The sequence below is a fragment of the Peromyscus eremicus genome, chromosome 2, assembly GCF_949786415.1.
Source record: "Peromyscus eremicus chromosome 2, PerEre_H2_v1, whole genome shotgun sequence".
Lineage (NCBI taxonomy): Eukaryota > Metazoa > Chordata > Mammalia > Rodentia > Cricetidae > Peromyscus > Peromyscus eremicus.
The window spans coordinates 122,101,867-122,107,560 of NC_081417.1; positions in this window are offsets into that span (position 1 = coordinate 122,101,867).

Consider the following 5,694-nt stretch of genomic DNA (forward strand, 5'->3'; position numbering starts at 1 on the left):
GGCCCTCAGAAATATACTCGGCTTTCTCCAAAGGTGTAAAATGCCGTGGAAGAAACTAGAGCTACTAGACACCCATACACGCCAAACTGAACAGTTTCCTTCAGCTCAGTGAGCTCAGACGTGAAGCGTGAAACTGCCCGTGGGCAGACTGGGCAGAGCACACCAGTGTGGGTGTGGTAGTGCTCCACAAGACTGTGGGTGGAAAGCTGTATTATCTCTCACAACTGCAGTGACCCTGCAATTATCTTCGCGCTAAAGTGTACAGAAAAGGCTTGTGTATGTTCAAACCATGCCTGGGACGAGACAGGAAGGAGGTCTGAGAGGGGGAAACAGAGTGAGAGTAACACAGGTGGGGATGAATCCCATTCCTACCTTAGACCTTTATTACAAATTATGGAGTTTCAGGTGTTACCTACATTTATAATTCACCATTTTTTTTTTTTTTTTTTTTTTTTTGGGTTTTTCGAGACAGGGTTTCTCTGTGTAGCTTTGCGCCTTTCCTGGGACTCACTTGGTAGCCCAGGCTGGCCTCGAACTCACAGAGATCCGCCTGGCTCTGCCTCCCAAGTGCTGGGATTAAAGGCGTGCGCCACCACCACCCGGCCATTAATTCACCATTTCTAAAGCAGCCTGGAGAGGGCCAGCAAGACGGCTTAGTGGACAAGAGCACCTACCACACAAACCCGAGGGCCTGAGTGAGACCTGTGGAGTCACCGTGGTACAGGGAGAGAACAGACTCCTAAAGGTGGTTCGTGGCACACGTACACGCAGCTGATATCAGACTCGGGTGCCTTAACCACAACAGCCCGGAGAACCCGGAGAAATGACCACGGGAAACACTATTCCAGGGAAAAGCAAAACTGTTTTCTATAGCAACGTCTAATAGTGCATGTCTGTGATCCCAGTACTGAGGAGCTGAAGCAGGAGGATTTTGAGTGTGAACTAAAACTGGCCTACATAGTGAAATGCTGTCTCAAAAACAGACAGACGGACAGACAGACACAAAACTGTTTCTTAGGTTACATTTGAACTAACAGCACTAAGATTGAAATTTTTCTCATCTACTTCAAATTATTAATATTCATTTGTTTTAAAAAGTCATGTTTGTTCATTTTTCAAAGTGAAATGAGTTTGGAAGATGTTTTTCTTAAGGTTTACTTATTTATCTTCATTCATGGTTCTGTGTGTGTGCCTGCTGAGTTTATGTGTACCACATGCATGCAAGTGTTCACTGAAGCCGGAGGGTGCTGAATCCCTTGGAATCGGAGTTATAGGTTGCTGTGAGGCATCTGTGTGGGGGCTGGGAACCAACCTGGGTCCTCAGCAAGAGCAGCAAGCACTCTTAACTGCCGAACCATCCTTCCAACCTGAATTTGGACTTTATTTATTTATTTATTTATTTATTTATTTATTTATTTATTTATTTATTTATGTGTGTTTTTTCGAGACAGGGTTTCTCTGTGTAGTTTTGGTGCCTGTCCTGGATCTCGCTCTGTAGACCAGGTTGGCCTCGAACTCACAGAGATCCACCTGGCTCTGCCTCCTGAGTGCTGGGATTAAAGGTGTGCGCCAGCCGACCGGCCTTTATAAAATTATTTTTTTCCTATGTAAAATCCACACTGATCATTGCCCAATTGACAGCCAGGCTCTGGGTGGCAGCTGAGTAGCGGAGCCCCCTGGAGCTGGAGAGGGCTACCACATCTCCCTAAGATTCTCAGTGGTCCCCTGAGAAGTAGGAGGGCACAGTGCAGTTAGGAACTTGGTTTTGAACTCAGGTGGACCTGGAAATTCGTCCACTCTCCACTTCCAGACATTTCCCTAAGCGGGGGACTTGCCTGCATAGGCCTCCATTTTGTCATCTGTAAGAGGAGGCATTGCAGTGCCTCCCGGGAGGGGTCATGGAGGATTCACAGGGTTTCTGGAAAGCAGTCGGCATAGTGCAGGGACTAGGTGATGGGGAACACCCGGGAGGACACAGTCATGACGGTGCCACTTCAAAGATAATAGGCCCCTGCCGTGGTCTCAAAGAGGAGGCGACTTTTCATGTGACCAACGGCACAAGTACTCTGTACTGGGCATCCATGGGGGAAGTGCTTCACACAAGAGCTCCTGAATCCTCAGCATACCCTCAGCAGTGTTACCAGGGGCAAAGGGAAGTATGGAGACACTGCATGATGTCCCCAAGAGCACACAGCCAGGAAGACGCAAGGGGTAACAGTGGGTCTTCCAAAGCCCTGGCCTTGGCCAAGGGGAGCCAACCACAGTGCATTCGGGGCCTCTATGTAGTTCCCTGTAAGGGAGCTCTAATCCCTAGCCACGGAAACAGTATTTAGGAGTGAAGGAGGCTATGTATGTCTCTCCTGCCCAGGACTACAGGGAGACAATCTCACCCCTATCCAGGGCCCATTTTGTCTCCAAAGAGAGTGCAGAGAATCTCCCATCCTGGTCTCAAGAAACACTGAGACCACCACAGTGGACTGCTTCTCTTGTACAGGGAGTCAACCTTGAAGTATAGCTTTGGAGGCCGCTTGCTGCCTTCACCCCTAGCCACAAGAACACGGACAGTCAGACAATAGGCCACGTTGACACCTTCTGACTAGTGGGCATACACCTGGAACCCCAAGGGCTCTTGGTTCCCCATGATGCTTCCTTTAGGATACCTGCTTCAGGATCCTCTCAGATCTTCTGTGTTGTAGTGAGTGGTGTGGACAGTAAAGCATGCAGGCAGACATTCTCAGGCTACTCTGCTGGAGGGTGACAGGGTGAGAGCATGTGTCTGTGTCCCAACGTTCTCTGGACGACAAACAGTACAAAACGGACATTTAAACTCTACAGCTGGCACCTGGGGATGCGTTCCCACCTCCACTTCTGCCTGGGGCTCTGCCGATTACAAACCGTGAGTTGGGTAAATTGCTCTCTCTTCGCTTACCTTTCCACAGTAGGACTAACACCATGGCTGTGGTGAGGGTGCCGTGTGGGAAGGAGTGCATTCTTGGCTCGGTGTGGGGCTTCAAGGAGAACGGACTCTTCCTCTGGCCCCTGAGAGGCTCCAGCAGAGCAAAAATGTAGGACAAAGGACACAGCAGTGGACGACTAAAGCAGGGTGATTCACCTCCACTCCGCCCCGGAGTCCACAGGACGCCCTGAACTTCACTCATTTACAACAGGCCCACAGCTGCTGGCCTAACCAATGTAGAGTCCAGAGTTGGTGGCACAGGGACGAATGAGCACTCATCCGGGCTTCCGGTAAGCACAGTCTGGCGAGGACAGTCACTGGTCCTCCAGAGCCTCCTAACCGGGCTCGGGGTTCTGGGATTGCAGGCCCTGTCTTCGAGAACAACAAGAAAAGATGACTGGGTGACTAGCATGCGCAAAAGCGCAGGAGACGCGGGATACCGAGGGGACTCACGGAAGGTGGTGTTGGAAGACAAAGAAGGATGAATTGCCGAGAGGCTAGAGATCACATAGAGCACATAGCACAGTCTAGGGGTTCACAGTTTTGATTTTTCAGTGAAATCTCCTATGCCCGAGGGCTGCTTCAGCAAACGCGCCCCAGAAGCCCTCAATTCTTTGAGCTACACCAGTCAAACAGCCCTGAGCTGCACCACCGTGGCAGAGACGGTCGCTAGGCAACGAGCCCCGCCTCCAGTTACGACCCGCTCGCCCTCTCGTGGCGGCATCCTGCCACTGCATCCGACTCCCGGGGAGGCTGGCAGGTCGGTATATTCTTGCAGCTTAGCCTTAAAACTGGATGGCAGCCCCGAAACCGGACCCAGATCTTTTTCCACCCTCCTCGGCTTAAGTCTGGCCCGTTCTACCCAATCCAGTACCCGTGCTGGGTAGCAAGAAGGGGAAAGCTAGCCAAGCGGGCAGCAGGTCCCCGTGAAGATGTCAGTTCTTGTTCAGAGCGCTTGGCAGCCGGGCTAGCTTGAGAAGGCAACCACGTGGGCTGCTGTTGGGCCAGCAGGGTATTCGAGGAACATATATTGTACTGCCCAGAAGGCTTCAGGGTGCATGCACCCCCGCTACTTCAAGAGAGCCATGACTGTGGTAGGCCTCCCAGAATAAAGGGCAGCTTCAGACTGACAATGTGGGGTCACTCACACAGGAGGAAGGTAAGCCTCCTACCTCAAACCAGTGAGGGGGTAGCATTGCAACAGGCTACCTGCCTCACTTGGTACCCCCAAACCAAAAGATGTTGGGCCATCTCTGGATCGTGGGGTGACAGACTCAGTTAATTGAGAAACCCTCCCAAATCCCTGGGCCCCTGTGAGCAGGAGCCCCTACAGAAGGGACTTTCTCAGAAAGCTAATACCCTTCCCCACAAACCCCACAACCTAAGCAAGCGTCCTGTCCTTGCTTTAGTCTGGATGTGGGTCCAGGTGCAGTTCGGGGGTTCTGTCTTGCACATTTGTGCTGATGAGACATGAGAAACAATGTAATAAAAAGGCCAGGCCACTGACTCAGCTCCACTTTGCTGTACTGATAGGTCAGGGGTCCTGTAAAGGCAGGGAAAGTGAGGCTAAGCACAGAAGGCAGGTCTTCTCCTATAGTCCCAGGTTCCTGAAACACTGTGGCCCAGGAGTAGAGCCAGCAGGGAGGGAGTCCGTGGGCCAGCATGGTCCAGACCCGTTGGAGCACTGGGTCAGGCTGAAGTCGGGGCTGCCCTGCTCTGCTTTTGCCCCAGAGAGCACTTTGTAAAGCAGTAACTGAATCACTCATAACAGTGCCTGCTCTGGAATCTTCGAACAAGACAGACCCTTCTGTCAGTCCTCATACTTGTTGAAAGAATAGGGTATCACTTCTTAGTGACCCTGATGCACTGACCTGGGATCCAAGAAATGCTTGGACTCTTGTGGATTCTCGGATGCAGACAAGACAGTGTGTGGTCAGTGTGTTTTCCAGGGTACCAGCCCTTTCCTCAGTGAAGATCCTTCACTCCAGCCCCCTCCTTCCTTCTGCCAAACATGGAGGGTATTTCTTACCCCGCTCTCGCACTTCAGTTCAACTAGGTTTTCTCTGACTAGCCCTCCCCTGCCCCATCTCTGCCCTGGTACTAGTGCCACTGGACTATCTGCCCCCCCAACTGATGTCATGACTCTCCTGGGCAGAGCTGGGTACTGCTGGGTCCAAATCCAGTTAACGCAGCCTTTTTTTTCCCTTCAAAACTGGAGCATGACCTGGGGCCTCACAGGTTAGGTAAGCACTGCACATCGAGTTCTTTCTTCAGCCTGCAACAGGGTTGCTTTGTAGATGAAGGAACAAGTGTTGAGAGAGACAGGAAAAGAGCTCAGAACCCTTAAACAGCAGAATAGGATCAAGTTCTGTTTTCAAAAACCATGTTCCTCTGTAGAGGCCACAGAAGGAGCTGGAGTCGGGGAAGATACCCTAGACATTTCAAAAGCATTTACATCTACTCCTTAAACTCTCCCTGCTTAACATCATGACGGTAGCGGGGAGGCTGAGGCTGGGGGCTCCCAAGTTTTGGGCTATCCTGGGATACTTAGTGAGAATAGAGAAATGGAGCCTCCTGCCTCAGATCATCCCACTTGACTCCTAAGGGCAGGGGCAGGAAAGGCAGGCCAGGGAGATTTGCCTCAGCACTACCGACCCCTGAACCCAGGTGCCCCGAGCTCCCCATCCAGGCGCTTGCCCAACAGCCTTTTGCAAGGATTAAAGAGACGTCTTCCACAA